This window comes from Triturus cristatus, chromosome 8 (genome assembly GCF_964204655.1).
Source record: "Triturus cristatus chromosome 8, aTriCri1.1, whole genome shotgun sequence".
In the NCBI taxonomy this organism is placed as follows: domain Eukaryota; kingdom Metazoa; phylum Chordata; class Amphibia; order Caudata; family Salamandridae; genus Triturus; species Triturus cristatus.
In genome coordinates, this window is record NC_140591.1 from 1,325,204,897 (window position 1) to 1,325,224,813 (window position 19,917).

Here is a 19,917-nt window from a genome sequence, read left to right on the forward strand (position 1 = left end):
CAGTGACATGGGGGTGGGTGCAGAGGACTCCCAGCAGTTGCCTGCAATATGAGGTGTGTGTGCAGATGAATACCAGTAGTGTCCAGACATATGGGGGTGGGTGCACAGGACTCCCAGCAGTGGCCTGCAATATGAGGGGTGGGTGCAGATGAATACCAGCAGTGTCCAGACATATGGGGGTGGGTGCAGAGGACTCCTAACAGTGGACAGAGACATGGGGGTAGGCGCAGAGGGCTCCTAGCAGTGGACAGAGACATGGGGGTGGGTGCAGATGAATACCAGCAGTGTCCAGACATATGGGGTGGGTGCACAGGACTCTCAGCAGTGGACAAAGACATGGGGGTGGGCGCAGAGGACTCCCAGCAGTGGACAGAGACATGGGGGAGGGTGCAGAGGACTCCCAGCAGTTGCCTGCAATATGAGGTGTGTGCAGATGAATACCAGCAGTGTCCAGACATATGGGGGTGGGTGCACAGGACTTCCAGCAGTGGACAGAGACATGGGGGTGGGTGCAGAGGACTCCCAGCAGTGGACAGAGACATGGAGGTGGGTGCAGAGGACTCCCAGCAGTTGCCTGCAATATGAGGTGTGTGTGCAGATGAATACCAGCAGTGTCCAGACATACGGGGTGGGTGCACAGGACTCCCAGCAGTGGCCTGTAATATGAGGGGTGGGTGCAGATGAATACCAGCAGTGTCCGGACATATGGGGGTGGGTGCACAGGACTCCCAGCAGTGGACAGAGACATGGGGGTGGGCGCAGAGGACTCCCAGCAGTGGACAGAGACATGGGGGTGGGTGCAGATGAATACCAGCAGTGTCCAGACATATGGGGTGGGTGCACAGGACTCCCAGCAGTGGCCTGCAATATGAGGGGTGGGTGCAGATGAATACCAGCAGTGTCCAGACATATGGGGGTGGGTGCAGAGGACTCCCAGCAGTGGACAGAGACATGGGGGTGGGTGCAGATGAATACCAGCAGTGTCCAGACATATGGGGGTGGGTGCACAGGACTCTCAGCAGTGGACAGAGACATGGGGGTGGGTGCATATGACTACCAGCAGGGGCCTGCATTATGAGGGGTGGGTGCAGAGGACTCCCAGCAGTGGACAGAGACATGGGGGTGGGTGGCAGAGGACTCCCAGCAGTGGCCTGCCATATTAGGGGTGGGTGCAGAGGACTCCCAGCAGTGGACAGAGACATGGGGGTGGGTGCAGAGGACTCCCAGCAGTGGACAGAGACATGGGGGGTGGGTGCATATGACTACCAGCAGTGGCCTGCAATATGAGGGGTGGGTGCAGAGGACTCCCAGCTGTGGACAGAGACATGGGGGTGGGTGCAGAGGACTTCCAGCAGTGGCCTACAATAAGTGGGGTTGGCTCAGAGGACTCCCAGCAGTGGACAGAGACATGGGGGCGGGTGCAGAGGACTCCCAGCAGTGGGCAGAGACATGGGGGTGGGTGCATATGACTATCAGCAGTGGCCTGCAATATGAAGGGTGGGTGCAGAGGACTCCCAGAAGTGGACAGAGACATGGGGTGGGTGCAGAGGACTACCAGCAGTGGACAGAGACATGGGGGTGGGTGCAGAGGACTCCCAGCAGTGGACAGAGACATGGGGGTGGGTGCATATGACTACCAGCAGTGGCCTGCAATATGAGGGGTGGGTGCAGAGGACTCCCAGCAGTGAACAGAGACATGGGGGTGGGTGCAGAGGACTCCCAGCAGTGGACAGAGACATGGGGGTGGGTGCAGAGGACTCCCAGCAGTGGACAGAGACATGGGGGTGGGTGCATATGACTACCAGCAGTGGCCTGCAATATGAGGGGTGGGTGCAGAGGACTCCAAGCAGTGGACAGAGACATGGGGGTGGGTGCAGAGGACTCCCAGCAGTGGACAGAGACATGGGGGTGGGTGAAGAGGACTCCCAGCGGTGGACAGAGATATGGGTGTGTACATCATTATCAGATGACCACACCTACATGGTGGTATGGACGCATCCCTAACTTTGGACTATGATGATAGTGCTATAACAACACATCACTGACAGCAGTGTCCCACTCCCAGGAGGATGGGTGTATTTCACCCACTGCATGACACACCACATGTGGGTGTGAGGACAAATAACACATGCATACCCACCCATGGTGGATGCAGCACAATACACACCCTGATATCATGCCACAAGACTGTATAGTCATGTAACTGCCTACAAAACTAAGATAGCCAAAGGGAACACACACTGTCACGCACATCCCAGGAGTGATAGGAATGTCCAGGTGCTGGTCCAGCCACCAAGATGTTGTCTCTCATGGAAGGAAGAGGGTGGAATTACCCTAGATACAATGCCCACAATTGTGAGTCAGGTGCTCAAATACCCTGCATAACAAGTACCATTTGTGTGGTAGGCCGTGATTGCACACATGCATAGTGCTGAAAAGGGTGAATTTGTCCCTGAAAGCATTTCTACATACTAAAAACACAAGTACAGTGACTAGCAAGGATGGCACAGACGATTCAGCAGGAGACATCGGTGAGCAGGCATGGCCATTGTTGAAGGGATCCGTCACCAACAATGAAATGTTGGCACAGGTCAGCACAACAATTGTGCAACTGTTTGCAGGGAATATGTCAGGTGCCACAGAGGAAGAACACTCCTTGGGACAATGTCTCAAAACAAAATGAACACACACTACCAATGATTCTTTGCAGATACATTGTGATGGCACACAGATACCATGGTCCACCTCATGACCATCATACAAAAACATTTCTCAGAACCCTAGCACATTACCAGAACACCAACTCCAGGAGCCTCATCACCAACATCAAGTACCTGAAATGCAAAAGTGTTGAAAGTAAAACAAAAGGCTTTATTCAGCACAAAAAAAACAATTCAACAAATAGACTATTTACACAGGCCAATGGCCAGTCCATATGTAAAGTCCAAGGGGGGACGTAGGGGACCGCGTCTACCCCTAGCTTGCCTCTTCAAATGAACCTCCAGGTTCGTCGAACGGGGGTGGGGCATCATTTGGGGCAGTACCAGGCACCGCAGGGACAGGAGGGGGAAGGGTAAGTGTGGTGGGTGCAGGGGTGGACATCTCCACCACAGGGGGTGGATCAGCGCTGAAGGTGGAGGCGAGCTCGGCGCTGCACACCGCTGCAAGTACGTCCAGCACAACCCTTGTACCTGAGGATGCCCAGGTTCAAGGGAGGGTGTGGTGGGCGAGGGATGGGGTGCATCGCTTTTGGGTGAGGCGGCCGACGTGGTGGGGGACTCAACTCCCGTGCCCGGGGACTTCCTCTCCCGCTTGTGGGGTGGTGGCTCAGCGGGGGTGAGGTCCAGCTCAGACAGAAAGAGCTGCTTGGGTGCGCGTTTGGCAGGGGAGCCAAGGGGAGTGGTTTTGGAGGGACAGGGTTGTGAGGACTGCGGACTGCGACTGTGGCTGCGTGTATGTCGTCTTTTCCCAGACCCTGTGGGTGTGCCTACATCCCCCTGAGTGTGCGTGCCAGGAGGTGTGCGCTTCGCCATACTTGGGGTGTGCTGCCTGTGTCTGATGGGGTGCGTGCTCGTGACTGTCTGGGTGTGAGTTGGACAAGTATGGGAGAGGGAAGTGTGGATAGGTCTGGGGTAGGGGGGGACAGAGCGCTGCAGGAGAGTAACTGCTGCCATCAGGGAAGAGTACATGGACCGCAGAATCTTGCGTTGGTCACATGCAGTTTAGTGTGGCCATGGAGGACAGTCAGCACCGATGCCTGCCCAACCTGCAACTGCCGCAGCATATCCACGGACTCTTCACTGAGGGCAGCAGGGGTGACAGGGGCAGGGGGTGCGGTGCCTGGGCTGAAGGAGACATGGTGGGCCTCCGCACAGACAGAAGGGACGGGAGCAACTGGGAGGGCGGAGATGGTAACCGAGGAGGCGGGGACAGATGTGGGGCTGCTGCCAGGTGGTGTAGCAGCCTCCGCCTCCTCGAGGAAGTCAGCGTCGGACCCATCGGCGTCATAGGTGGTATCGCCTCCAAATAAGGTCCTCGGACTGTCTCCACTTGTCCTCCGTGCAACTGGCTCCCTCTGACTCGACAGCAATGGTGGCACTGTCGCTGGGTCCCTCCTCCAGGTCCGTGCAGGTGCCTCCATCTGTTTGGGATGATGATGCTGTGGGCAAGGAGAAGAAACCGAAATGCATCAGTAACCTGTATACATCTGACACATGAGCACAAAAACAATAGGTCACAGTGCATATCAGGCAATGCATCATGAGTAACAGCTAGATTACTCCGCACATATGTAAGCCCTGTACTGCCCAGTTGGTAGACCCACTATGCCACTTGGACACAAGGAAAAAAAGAACACACCAGGCCACAACTTGAATGAGACTGAGAAGCTAGTGTCTGTGAACAGGTGAGCACAACAATACAATGAAGTCATGCCACCTCTTGTTTACCCTGAAAGAAACAGTAGTGGTGCACCCAAGGTAAACTAACACACCTCAATACTCAAGGTGTCACCACACTCAGAGACCAGTTAGTAGTTTAGAACAGAAAACGAAAAAATGTTGGTACCTTGGGACTCACAATACTTTACACAATCGACATGTATTGAATGTGGCAATTCGCCATTTCGTGAAAAGAACACTCATGTGTCTGCATGAAAGATGTCTCCCAAGGAAGTGCACACAAAACTACATTTACACTGTCATTGAAGAAGCTGGCACCTTTTTCAAAGAAGCCACTGTTAGAAATAAATGGTGTTGCAGAAAGTACATATACATGGGCCCACGGAGGTCTTGATGTCTTGACACTCGTTAGTTTGTATCACCAACAACAAAGGAGTTTCACAAAATCAAGACCACTGTGGGAACATGTATATGGAGAATCTGCAACACCATTTAATTCTAACAGTGGCTTCTTTGAAAAGGTGCCAGCGTGTTCCATGAAAGTGGAAATGTCGTTTGGTGTGCACTTCCTTGGGAGACATCTTTCATGCAGGCACATTAGTGTTCTTTACACAAATCATCAAATTACCACATTTAAAACATGAAGAACTGTTGACAAGTGCTGTGAGTGCCATGGTACAATATTTTTTGACTAACAACTTGAATTATGTCAGTTGTCACATGGCCATCCGTTACCTGATGACACAGTTGGCTACACATATGACCTACTGCGTGTCATGTGGAGTGGAACACACGTCCAAACCCAGGACAATGCATAAGCTAATGGGCCTGCAATTGGGTTGTAAAAAAGCATAGCTGTACTGTGGAGACACCCTCATGGCAAGCCAGAATGTCCACACAGATGTCAGCACACAAAGACCAAACTGCGTTGCATCTGAACCACACACAGATGTCAAAAATGTATGAGCAGGAATCATGTTTTTTTTAAAAATGACACAGGCTGCAAAGCACGAACATTAAGCACTGGCCACCATCACAGGAGCACTGCACGGTGATTCTTTGTGCAGCCAATTCTCACACACAGGTCAGACCTGGCAAGGAAAAATCAGGGGTGCCCATGTAGGCCTCTCCAGCACAACCACCCCATACCTGAGTCAATGTGATTGATACAGATCAAGAAGTGACACCTCTTAATCAGGGTTACAAAAACTGTGCAGCAACAATTGCTACATTGACACAACATCACCTCGTGGGGCTGGCAACATATATTTGTGACAAACAACCATCAACAGATTGTTGTGAATAGCCATACAGGCACTACCCAGTGTGAGTATGCAAAAGCCTAATGCTGTATCCCTGTCCAGTGGACACATGTAGCACACATTGGAAAAATACAAACTAGGCCAGGGAACAATGCCACAGAGGCAGACCTATGCTGAACCCACAGAGAATGTGCACAGTATTGGATGACACACATGATTAGGAGGCCAGGGTGTCTCAGGGGACTGTAGTGGGCACCCTGCTCCGTGTTCCTGGAAGAGCTGACTGTACCATGAGCAACTGTCATGGCACTATGCATATCTCCCACTCATGCATGTCATGTCTGAGGCCACAACATTGGTCATGCATGGTGCAAGGGTGTTCAGTTGAAACCTCACACTCCTATGTTGAGACTCATCATCAGTGCCAACAAATATGGACCCCCAACATAGTGAACAGGTCATGGCACAGGCAAGGTACCAACACAAGTCACAGACCACCCTCCCACATGATGCGGAAAGCAATGTGCACTTTGATTTTCTGGCACCCTAGATGACCATGTGCAAATGTGATTACACACAAACCAGGGGACACATGTCAAGGAGGGGAAGGGATGAAAAAGAGCACCAGGTGACATTGGGGAACAGAAAATGCACTGCACATATAAACTCTGGGAGTGTATCCAGGCTACAGAGCACTTCCAAAAGCTGGTGACACATAACACAACAAACAGCCATGTACCTACCCCCTCCTTGCTGCAGTCTCTCCTGTAACTGCCTATCGTGGCCAGGGAAGACCACCGCCAGGACACGGGTCATGTGGGGGGTCAGGCGTCGGCACCCGCCGTGGGGACGAGGAGGGTCGATCCCCAGCTGGACCCGGGCGATCCGCCGGGTCCAGCACCGGATATCCTGCCACCTTTTTCTGACCTGTGGTAGGCGCCGACTACGATCCCCCGCCGATCTCACAGCCCTGACGATGTCCCGCCGGATCAACATCTTCTCGTAGGCAGTTACCTGTCAGGATGACAAAGTGAGACAACATCACTAAACCTGCTCCATGTCCCGGAGACACACATTTGAACATCTTTGATATGTTGAACAGGGCATAGGATGCTGACAGGAATTGCATCATTCTCAATGAGAAATTGGCCTGTGTGCAAGCCCCAATGCACTACATGGCATTGAAAGTCAACAGGTGGCATAAGGGGTGCAACACACTCACTGATCATGGCACACACTCTGCAGCACATGCAACAGCAGGCTGATGGACAGCACGTGCCATGCAGTCACATGTCCCACTCCACTGACGCACCCTCAGCAGACTAGACAGACACACCCAGGCACAGATCACTCGCCTGTCAGTCACAACAGCGGATACATCCCTCACTCTGCACATGTGCCACTTGCCTGTGGGGTGTCACAGGTGTCGTGCTAGCTCTGCAAGTCAGACAAACAGCACGGCTTACTTGTCACATCAGATGGGTAGAGCTGTTGCCTCCTCCATGCAGCTGTGGTGCAACACTTCACATAGACACTCACCCACATGACAAGGAACATTCATACACATCAATGTCCATGAGGTCGTACACATCATTTGGACACTCTCACCACTTGATCTCCTTCTCCCTGGACTCAAGTTCGACCACAAAACCCCCCCTGCCCAAAAACACCTGGGCTCGCAACTGGGGCAAAGTTGACATCCCATTGCTGTGTTCTTCTTTACTGTCCTCCAGTCCAGCTATAGAGGAACAGGCCCCACCCCTTCAGGCAGCAATACTAAATAATTGGCTGTCCAACGCCTGTGATCAGGTGGCACCCCTAAGACGCATTAGGGTAAGACGCGCCCATGACGTCAACAAATGGTTCACCCCAGTACTTAAGGAGAAAAAACTGTCCGCCCGCCGCGCAGAACGTGCGTGGAGACGCACTTACTGCACAGCCTCCAAATCACTGTACTCCTCCACCCAGGCAGAGTACAAGAAAGCCATCCTTGATGCCAAAACCTGCTACTTTTCAAACAAGATCCTCCGGGCAGAGAACCAACCCAGAGAAATCTTTGCCACAGTCTTCGAATTAGCCTCTTCGGACAGGACTTCATCCAAGCCGGTACCTTCTCAGCACTTGTGCGACTCGCTGAACAACTTCTTCATCAATAAAATTGCAGACATTAAGGCCAATATACCTCCACCCTCCCAAGCTTTCCTAAACCCCGACCCACAACCCAACTCCTGCCACCTCGACTTCATAGCCCCACTGTCTAAAGAAACCTTCCTCTCCTTGCTCCCATGCGTCAAGTCGGGATCCCCCGCTGACATCTGCTCGGCCTACATCTTGCGCGATATCTTCCTCACTTGCCCATCTACCCCCCTCACCTTTCTCAATGAGACCCTCAAATCAGGCACTGTCCCTTCATGTCATAAATCAGCCACCATCATTCCAATCTTGAAAAAACGCAGGCGCAGACGCCACAGCGCTAGTAAACTATCGGCCCATTTCCCTCCTCCCCTACCTGGCTAAAGTCCTCGAACGCCACGTAACCAAAGTCCTTAGCTCTTTTATAGAGGACAGTGGCTATCTATCACCATGCCAAGCAGGGTTCCGCCCTCTCCATTCCACCGAAAAAGTGGTGCTCTCTATCATTGACACACTCAGAGCGGGGCAAGATGCTAATCTCCCTCAGGCATTGGTTCTCCTCGATTTGTCGGCCGCCTTCGACACGGTCGATCACACCATCCTCCTTTCCCGTGTCGAGGCTGCAGGCATTGGAGGTTCTACCCTGGCCTGGATCAGCTCGTTCCTGAGCGACCGCTCACAGGCAGTCTGTTAGAAAAGGTAGACGGACCGGGAGGGTCGGCCGGGGTCAGGAGGAGAGGTCTCCGGGGAGAACCGTCTCCAGCGATCGTACAGACAAGTAACTTCCCCCCCCACAGACAGATACCACACACGGATAAGGTTCAGTGTTCTTTATAAGCACTTCTTAAAGGTACGGTTGAATGGTACAAGGAGGTCTGGACTCAGGGGTCCCCTCGATTCGAGTCTCGCAAGGTAGGAAAGGGGGTAGCGGGACAGTCTGTTTACCAGTCAGGTAGTTCGGATGAGATGATGAGCTCACAATCCTCGAGCTTGGTGGTTAGGTGGTACGGGCCGCGGCAGCGCCAGCAGGCCCCGGTGATGATGGTCGTTACAACGGGCCGCGGCAGCGCCAGCAGGTCCCAGGGAGATGGTCGATGTACGGTCCGCGGCAGCGCCAGCAGGTCCCGGTGAAGGTGATTGTTACAACGGGCCGCGGCAGCGCCAGCAGGTCCCAGGAAGATGGTCGAGGTACGGTCCGCGGCAGCGCCAGCAGGTCCCGGTGAAGATGGTTGTTACAACGGGCCGCGGCAGCGCCAGCAGGTCCCAGGAAGATGGAGGTTGCAGAAGGCCGCGGCAGCGCCAGCAGGCAGAACGATGGGTCACAAGAGCGGGCTACGGCAGCGCCAGTAGGCCGTCAAGGCTGAGTTCACTCGGTGTCTCTCGACTCCAGGATACAACTGCCTTCCTGCTCCGGAGCTGCCCCAGTTATAGGGCTGGTGCCCTTTGATGTCCGGACCCTCGCACTTGGAGGTCGGGGGGTCCGGGATGAAGGTGTCCAGACACCCAGCAGGGGGTGGAGCCAGTGCCTGGGGGAGCGGGGGGCGATCGGCACCTGGCGAGGGAGAGCCTTTGACACCTCGTTCTCCCATTGACCTGCCAAGTGATCCGCTCACCTCCTGGGTGGATGGTGGTGCCGGGATGTCGGGGCCGGCCAGGCCCGGGGTTGGGGTCGGGGTGAGGCCACGCGGCCGCGTGGTGCAGGGCCCAAGATGGAGGCTTGACCCGGCCGGGGAAGCCGGTGGGGCTAGACCCCGTGATGAGTAGTGGTCCGAGGGCAGAAGATCCGTCGGGAGACGGGGTACAGGTGCTTGTCGCGGGGGTATGCCTGGTGGGCCGGAGCTCGGGCCCTGTCGTGCGGGGAGGGAGCAAGCCCTCTGTGTGGCCTGTCCAACATGCGTCCCCCCCAGCTGAAGGCGGGGAGAGTCACCCATCTTCTTGGGGACTCTCTCCGTCGAGGCGGAAAAAGCTGGACAGGCCATCCGCGTTGGCGTGGTCTTGGCCTGGTCGGTGCTCCACGGTGAAGTCCATTCCCTGCAGGGAAATGGACCAGCGCAAGAGTTTTGGGTTCTCCCCCCGCATCTGCATCAGCCATTGCAGGGGTCGATGGTCGGTTTGTACCCGGAAGTGGGTACCGAAGAGATAGGGTCGGAGCTTTTTGAGGGCCCACACCACTGCGAAGGCCTCCCTCTCGATTGTGCTCCAGCGCTGTTCTCGGGCCAGGAGACGTCGGCTGATGAAGGCCACCGGCTGGTCATGACCTTCGGGGTTCAACTGAGAGAGGACGGCCCCGATGCCGTGGTCGGAGGCGTCGGTCTGCACCACAAATTCCCGACTGTAATCGGGGGCCTGGAGCACAGGGGCGGTGCACAGGGCGGCCTTCAGCTTCTCGAAGGCCGCTTGACAATCAGGAGTCCATTCAATCCGCTTCGGGTGGTTCTTGGACGTGAGACCCGTGAGGGGCCCCACGATGCTGCCGTAGTTCTTCACGAACCGCCTGTAGTAGCCGGTGAGCCCCAAGAAGGCTCGGACCTCGGTCTGGGTGGCGGGGGGCTGCCAGGACTGGATGGCCGCAATCTTAAGTTGTAGGGGGGCCACCAGCCCGCTCCCCACTTGGTGCCCAAGGTAGGTCACAGACCCTTGGCCAATCTGGCACTTGCCGGCCTTAATGGTGAGGCCGGCCCGCTGGAGGGCTTGTAAGACCTCTTGGAGGTGACGGAGGTGGTCGGACCAGTGGCGGCTGTATACAGCGATATCGTCCAGGTAGGCAGCACTGAACTCTTCGAGCCCCGCCAAGACCTGGTTCACAAGGCGTTGAAACGTGGCGGGGGCATTCTTCATGCCAAAGGGCATGACCTTGAATTGATAGTGGCCATCGGGGGTAGAGAAGGCTGACCGCTCCTGAGCCCTGGGTGTGAGGCCGATCTGCCAGTAGCCGGCTGTTAGGTCGAAGATACTAAGGTAGCGGGCGGCCCCCAGCCGGTCGATCAGCTCGTCTGCTCGGGGGATGGGATGAGCGTCGGTCCGGGTGACAGCGTTCAAGCCCCGGTAGTCGACGCAGAATCTCAGTTCAGGTGCGGTGCCGGGGGCAGCGGCTTTGGGAACCAATACAACCGGACTGGCCCAGGGACTGTCCGAGGGCTCGATGACCCCGATCGTGAGCATCTTGGCCACTTCCTCTTGTATGCAGGCCCGTACCCGATCTGGTACGCGGTAGGCCCGGTGTCGGACAGGGGGACTGTCCCCGGTGTCTACGTCGTGCAAACACCAAGGGGTGACCCCGGGGGTGAGGGAGAACAGGGCAGCGAATTGCAGCAGGAGGTTCCGGCAGTCCTGGCGTTGCTCCGAAGTGAGGGCGTCAGAGAGCCGGACCCCGTCCACGGAGCCGTCGTTCTCCTGAGCCTTCAGAAGATCCGGGAGGGGTTCGGAGTCGTCCTCTGCCCCGCTGTCCGTAGCCATCAGGAGGCTGAGTTCTGAGCGCACAAAGTGTGGTTTGAGCCGGTTGGTGTGGAGGACCCGAAGGGGGTTCCGGGAGGTCCCCAGGTCGATGAGGTAAGTGACGGGGCTTTTGCGCTCGACCACTTTGAAGGGCCCCGTCCACTTATCTTGCAAGGCACATGGTTCGGTGGGGGACATCACCCATACCTGCTGACCAGGCTCGAATTCAACGGAGGAGGCGTTGTGATCATACCACCTCTTCATGTCCTCCTGGCTGGCCTCGAGGTTCGCCTTGGCCATCTCCCTGAAGCGCCGGGTCTGGTTTCGTAGGGCCAGGATGTATTTGAAGACGTCTGGAGGGGTTGTTAGGGGGGCCATCTCCCAACCTTCCTTGACTAGGCTGAGGGGCCCTCGCACAGGGTGCCCGTACAGGAGTTCGAAAGGGCTAAAGCCGAGGGACTTCTGGGGAACTTCCCGGTAGGCGAAGAGGAGGCACGGGAGTAGTACATCCCACTGGCGACGGAGGGGCTCTTCCAATCCCCCAATCATCCCCTTGAGAGTGCGGTTGAAACGCTCCACTAGTCCGTTCCCTTGGGGGTGATAGGGGGTCGTGAATCTGTAGGTGACCCCGCATTGTTGCCAGAGGGACTTCATGTATTTGGATATGAAATTTGTGCCTCGGTCGCTGACGACTTCTCTGGGGAAGCCTACCCGGGAGAAGATCCCCATGAGGGCCCGGCCAACCACCGGAGCTGTCACGGTCCGTAGGGGCACCGCCTCGGGGTAGCGGGTGGCATGGTCCACTAGCACTAAGATTAACCTGTGTCCTTGTGCCGTGCGGGGGTCCAGAGGCCCCACAATGTCTATCCCCACCCTCTCGAACGGGGTGGTGACCACAGGGAAGGGTTGCAGAGGGGCTTTCAGCTTCCGACCACTCTTCCCGCTGGCTTGGCATGTGGGGCAAGATCGGCAGTGGTTCAGGACGTCATTCCTCATTTTTGGCCAGAAAAAGTGAGTCACTAGGCGACTGTACGTTTTGTCCTGGCCCAGGTGTCCAGCCAGGGGGACATCGTGGGCTAAGTTGAGTAGAAAGTCTCTGAAGCGGAGAGGTACCACCAGAACCCGACCGGCCCCCAGCTCGGCGATTCGTTGCTCGCTGTAGAGCAGGTCGTTATCCCAGTAGACCCAATGAGTTCCGGTGGCGTCCCCTGCGTTTTGGGCGCTGGCTTGTTGGCGGAGTCCCTCGAGGGAGGGACAGGTCTTTTGTTCCTGGCGGAACTGTTCTTGGGTGGGCCCCCCTTCCTGACGCCACTGAGCCAGATCCGGAAGGTCCTGGGGTTGCGCGTCCTCTTCGGTCGTCGGGTCCGGGAGGCCGGCCTCGCCGTTGCCCTCTACTGGGGCGACCGGGGGCGGCGGTGCTGGCCATTCGGGTTCTTCTGATCGGGGGGCGGCACGGGCGGCCATGGACCGGGTGGTTATGCAGGCCCAGTCTGGGAGGCCCAGCATCCCCAGGTGCTCTCTTCTCTCGACGGTGGCCCACGGGGAACTCTCGAGATCATTCCCCAGGAGGCAGTCCACGGGGGCATCGTCCCGGACCGTCACTTTCAGCAGGCCGGAGACCCCTCCCCATTCGAATGGGACGCAGGCCATTTTACACATACTCTCAGAGTTATCTGCCGAGCGGACGGGGCAGAGAATGTTCGGCAGGATCTGCTCGGGCTTCACCAGGTGACAGCGGACGGCCGTCACACTGGCGCCGGTGTCACGCAGGGCCTCGGCCCTCTGTCCATTAATGGTCACCCACTGACCGTATTTCCTGGTGTTGGCGGGTAGGGGAGCCCGCGGGACCATGTCTCTTCCCCCTAAGCACGCCAGGACCATGGCGGCCGGTTCCCACCCTTGCTGGGCCGGCTCATACTCTTCGGGTTCCTCCGATAATCGCTCTTCCCCCAGGGCGGCGGCCGCTACCTGGCGGGGCTTGGGTGTTTGGTTTAGCGGGCAGCTCGGGTCATTGGCGTAGTGGCCTAGTCGCTGGCACCGGTGGCACGTGACGTTGGCTCGGAACCCGGGCCGCAACGGGGGGTTGCCCCGGCCGGCCGGGGGCGGGGTGCTGGCCACGGGTGTTGCTGGCAAGGCGTCCCTCCCTCGACCCTGGCCCCCTCCTCCTCCCCGAGGACGGTGCTGGCCTTGGCTGCTTCTGTTCTGGTCGTGTGGCCCTTTCCGGTTCACTCGGGTGCTTTCCCATCGGTCAGCTTCGGCGGCGAGCTGCCGGGGGTCAGTCAGCTTACTGTCGAGGAGGTGCTGCCTGAGCTCGACGAAACAGTTGTTTGACAGGTGCTCCCATACCATAAGGTTGAAGAGTTGGTCGTAGGTGGTGACCTGACTCCCCTTGATCCAACCCTCGAAGGCACGGCTGAAATAGTTCACATATTCTACCCAAGTTGTACCTGGGATCCGGGTGCAATCTCTGAACCTCTGGCGGTACATCTCGGGTGTGAGGCCGTAGCGGGTGAGGAGGGCAGCCTTCATGTGGTCGTAGGACGACATTTGGTGATCTGGGAGCTGCAGTAGGGCATCGCGACCCTCGTTGATAAACCTCCCCCAAAGTCCGGCTCCCCAATCACTCCGGTCGATCCGGTGGGAGGTCATGGCGATCTCATAGGCTTTAAACCATTGCTGTATGTCGTCTTCTCGGACATATTCGCGGACAACATCCTTGGGGATATGGACTTTTTTCTCAATTGGCCCCGGGGTGTGTGGTCGCTCAGGCACCCCCAGTTCCTTATTCTGTTTTCGCAGTTCTATCTCCGCTAGTCGGCGCTCGTGCTCGAGCGTTATTTTTTTCTCCTCCAGCTCTCTCTGTCTCTGCTTCTCTTCTCGTTCATCTCGGAGCCGCATGTGCTCGAGGTTGAGTTTCTGTTCAGCTAACTTGAGTTCCCCATCCATCTTGAGTCGTGCCATCTCCAACTCGTGTAATCTGATTCTGTCTCTTTCTCGGATCTCCTCCTGTGAGAGGCCCGTTCCCCGCTCCTCGGGAGCCGTGGCGTTCCCCTCTGGTGTGATGCTGTTTTGGTCTGGTGCGACGCTGCTTTGGTCGGGGGGTCCTGCGACCCCAGTTTCTGTCCATGACTCAAGGGCGCGCTTTAGATCATCCTTGGTACTTAGGCCGGTGGTAGCAATGCCAAGTTCTATGCAAAATTGTCTCAGTTCGCGGTGGTTGTATTCCTCTAATTTCTCCATTTGGAATTTCTCGGTAGGGCTGCTATCTTTGGTCGACATCGTGTTTCTGTCGTGGGGTGAGCTACTCTCTGTACGATTACGCGTTGATTCGGATCGCGCCGCTGGCCACCAATGTTAGAAAAGGTAGACGGACCGGGAGGGTCGGCCGGGGTCAGGAGGAGAGGTCTCCGGGGAGAACCGTCTCCAGCGATCGTACAGACAAGTAACTTCCCCCCCCACAGACAGATACCACACACGGATAAGGTTCAGTGTTCTTTATAAGCACTTCTTAAAGGTACGGTTGAATGGTACAAGGAGGTCTGGACTCAGGGGTCCCCTCGATTCGAGTCTCGCCAGGTAGGAAAGGGGGTAGCGGGACAGTCTGTTTACCAGTCAGGTAGTTCGGATGAGATGATGAGCTCACAATCCTCGAGCTTGGTGGTTAGGTGGTACGGGCCGCGGCAGCGCCAGCAGGCCCCGGTGATGATGGTCGTTACAACGGGCCGCGGCAGCGCCAGCAGGTCCCAGGGAGATGGTCGATGTACGGTCCGCGGCAGCGCCAGCAGGTCCCGGTGAAGGTGATTGTTACAACGGGCCGCGGCAGCGCCAGCAGGTCCCAGGAAGATGGTCGAGGTACGGTCCGCGGCAGCGCCAGCAGGTCCCGGTGAAGATGGTTGTTACAACGGGCCGCGGCAGCGCCAGCAGGTCCCAGGAAGATGGAGGTTGCAGAAGGCCGCGGCAGCGCCAGCAGGCAGAACGATGGGTCACAAGAGCGGGCTACGGCAGCGCCAGTAGGCCGTCAAGGCTGAGTTCACTCGGTGTCTCTCGACTCCAGGATACAACTGCCTTCCTGCTCCGGAGCTGCCCCAGTTATAGGGCTGGTGCCCTTTGATGTCCGGACCCTCGCACTTGGAGGTCGGGGGGTCCGGGATGAAGGTGTCCAGACACCCAGCAGGGGGTGGAGCCAGTGCCTGGGGGAGCGGGGGGCGATCGGCACCTGGCGAGGGAGAGCCTTTGACACCTCGTTCTCCCATTGACCTGCCAAGTGATCCGCTCACCTCCTGGGTGGATGGTGGTGCCGGGATGTCGGGGCCGGCCAGGCCCGGGGTTGGGGTCGGGGTGAGGCCACGCGGCCGCGTGGTGCAGGGCCCAAGATGGAGGCTTGACCCGGCCGGGGAAGCCGGTGGGGCTAGACCCCGTGATGAGTAGTGGTCCGAGGGCAGAAGATCCGTCGGGAGACGGGGTACAGGTGCTTGTCGCGGGGGTATGCCTGGTGGGCCGGAGCTCGGGCCCTGTCGTGCGGGGAGGGAGCAAGCCCTCTGTGTGGCCTGTCCAACACAGTCCACCTGGCAAATTTTTCCTCCGAGGCCCGCAAAGTGCTATGTGGTGTCCCTCAGGGCTCCTCTCTCTCCCCCCTTCTTTTTAATTTATACGTCTGCCTGCTCATTTGTGCTCTGCAGAGGATGGAGGTCACTGTGTTTAACTACGCCGATGACCTCCAACTCATTTTTACCCTCTCTAACTCCCCCGATTCTATTTCTAATTTCCAGTCGGTGATGGTCTTTATCAGGGATTGGATGTGCTTTAACCACCTCAAGCTCAACCCTGATAAGACCGAGCTTCTTCTCACTGGCGGCAAACTCAACCCTTGGTCCCCCTTCTTCTGGCCCCCCTCCTTTGGTCCCCCCCCTTCTCCCTCTCCCGCCGTTAAGACATTGGGAATCACCCTCAACCAACAACTGACCCTACACTCTCAGATCAGCACATTGGTCTCTTCCTGTTTTTTTACTTTGCGCACCATTCGCAAGATCTCACGTTTTTTTTCCTTTTCAGCCCTTAAATTGATCTTGATGGCTATGGTCCTTTCCCGGCTGGATTATGGGAATGCCCTACACAATGGCGCCCCCGCTTACGCCATCCGGAGGCTCCAACTGGTGCAAAACCAAGCTGCCCGTCTGGCCTATGGTTTACCCAAGTCACACCATACCACTCCCCTTCTCAGATCCCTCCATTGGCTCCCAATTAGAGAAAGGACCCTCTTTAAGATGGGATGTATCATGTTCCAGGCTCTTGCGGGAACAGCCCTATCTTTTATCACGTCAAAAATCGTCCCCTACATCCACAGCAGACAACTCCGATCCTCCTCTCTGTCCCTACTGGTGGTGCCCAGATTCAAGAAGAGCAGAATGGGAGGCTCAATGCTCTCCGTTCTTGCTCCACAATTTTGGAATTCTCTACCTTTCCAAATGAGATCAACACCCTCGTACCTGGAGTTCCGGAGCACCCTGAAAACCAATCTGTTTGCACAGGTTTTTAAAATCTAAGCCGCATCACCCTCTCACTCAGGTATCATTTCCTCTACAGCGCCATGAAACCGCTTGGTGTCCGAGCGCTCAATAAATATTTTTAAATTCAAATTCAATTCACAGGTCCACTTAACTTATACACATCTGTGGGTACAGTCACCTGTCACACCGGGGGGACCACTGATTCACCTCAGGACAATAGGAAAAAAAGACACCACGGATTTGCCAGGCTAAATGTGTCATGCACTATGCAGTGAATGTCACAGTAAGCACAATGCAACTGAGGAGTGCACAGAGGAACTACATCAGGCTCTGCATGAGACACATAAGCATGTCCCTCCCCTGGGACCCACTCTAGACAACATTGCATGTCTGTCACACCTGGACATAATGCCAGAAGTGACAGTCACACAACTGGTGCACAGTCAAAGGTAGTGTTTTACACCGCTTATGGCACCATTACAACAGTGATACGATTCTAACCGACACCATGGGTACGATGCGTACACACGCAATGAATGCAGGTGTACGCTTCGTTTCACATAGCATGTCTGTCCCACCTGGACACAATATTGACAGTCACACAACAGGTGCATAGGCAAAGGTAGTGGAGTCAGCACTCACCTGCTCCCCTGGTCTCCCATACAGCTTGGGGTATTGTGGGAGGAGGCAGTCCAGCAACGCCTCATTCTCCTCTAGGGTGAATGGCTGGGCCCTCTCCACAGTAGGCGACATGGTCCAGAGGAAGCAGAGACAGCAGCAGTGTGGTCGACTCGAAAGTTGTGCAGGCAAGTGCCCTCTCTTGGGTTCTGGCTGCCTTATATCTGTCTTGCTGAGGGGCATTCATTTAGAGGAGTACATAGTGATTGGTCAGACTCATTTGCATCGTACATTTACTCCAATCCCTTTAAACATACACCAATGACACGCATTCACATCGTTCAAATTTTGAGCATCATGTCAAGTCAACAACCACTTTGCAACATTGTATTTTTTTGCCAACTGACTGTTCCAGGACACCTGATGGACACATTGCAACTGAAAACTCTGTATCCATGACAACCGGCATGCATTTTGGGCCTAATACTTGTCCCCTAGGTGTCCCCTATGTAATTTTGAAATCCACACACATGTACGGTGCATTTCACACGTACCCATACGGTACCAGTACAATAGTGATACGGGGCGTACACATGCAATGAATGCGGGGGTACGGTGCGTTTCACACGTACCCGTACGGCACCAGTACAATAGTGATACGGGGCGTATACACGCAATGAATGCGGGGGCACGGTGCGTTTCACACGTACCCGTAGGGCACCAGTACAATAGTGATACGGGGCGTACACACGCAATGAATGCGGGGGTACGGTGCGTTTCACACGTACCCGTAGGGCACCAGTACAATAGTGATATGGGGCGTACACACGCAATGAATGCGAGGGTACGGTGCGTTTCACACGTACCCGTACGGCACCAGTACAATAGTGATACGGGGCGTACACACGCAATGAATGCGGGGGTACGGTGCGTTTCACACATACCCGTACAGCACCAGTACAATAGTGATACGGAGCGTACACACGCAATGAATGCTGGGGTACGGTGCGTTTCACACGTACCCGTACGGCACCAGTACAATAGTGATACGGGGCGTACACACGCAATGAATGCGTGGGTACGGTGCGTTTCACACGTACCCATAGGGCACCAGTACAATAGTGATATGGGGCATACACACACAATGAATGCAGGGGTACGGTGCGTTTCACACGTACAGGTACGGCACCAGTACAATAGTGATACGGGGCATACAAACGCAATGAATGCGGGGGTACGGTGCGTTTCACACATACCCGTATGGCAGCAGTACAATAGTGATACGGGGCGTACACACGCAATGAATGCGGGGGTACGGTGCGTTTCACATGTACCCGTAGGGCACCAGTACAAGAGTGATATGGGGCGTACACACACAATGAATGCGGGGGTACGGTGCGTTTCACACGTACAGGTACGGCACCAGTACAATAGTGATACGGGGCGTACACACGCAATGAATGCGGGGATACGGTGCATTTCACACGTACCCGTACGGCACCAGTACAATAGTGATACGGGGCGTACACACGCAATGTATGCGGGGGTTCGGTGCGTTTCACACGTATCCGTATGGCACCAGTACAATAGTGATACGGGGCGTACACACACAATGAATGCGGGGGTACAGTGCGTTTCACACGCTTACAATGGTGATACGAGGCGCACACACGCCAGGAATGGAGGGCTACGAGTCGCACAAGGATGTCCATCAAGTACTTGTCATTGCATACTTTCATGTGCAGGCCCTAGGTGTGGCAGCCAGTGATATTGCACAGGTCATCTCATCTAGTTGCAAAATTGATGTGTGATGACCTGTGGACACGTCATGTGTGATGGGGCACTATGTGGCACACATCACCTTGACACTTGCCACATGTGTGTCTGTAGTCCAACTGTGTCATGCACAGCAGCAGTGGGATGGCACAGTCATCAACACCCGCACTTGTCTCCTGATGCCAGGGACAGGGACACTCTATCAACTGACATGTCACGATCAGCGTGCCCCTATGTGACTATGGCAGGTGTGTGTCATGTGTTCCCATGAGCTTGCTGTTAGTGTTCCATCAACTGCATCTGCTGTTGGTGCATCCAACATGGGTCTGTGTGGAGATGGGCATGGCACACATCTACGCACACCATGCCACATGTGGATTCCCACGGCTGTAGGGTCTGTGTGCATCGGACATCATATTTTCCCAGGCATACATGTCTGCGTCGTCTTAATGGCTGTGTTTTTTTGTTGTCACGTGTACCCCTTCATCGCAATGTGTTTGATATGTACATTTGACTTTCCATGTGACCTGTGCGTGTGCCTTGCAGTCAGCTGTCTGGATGAGATGACATCCTTCCAAGCAGCTATGTGGATGTGTGTCACTCCGGTGATATCTCTGGCTGTTCACTCAGACTGGCCCCCAGCTCATTTCAGGGCATGTCATGTAGACTTGAGAATCAACAGGTGTATCTGGCTTTTCGTAGGAGTGCCAGCAAGCTGGCATATGTGTCCTGGATGTATTGCACACACCAGACTCCATAGTTATCTGATGTTTAGTAGCAGTTTAG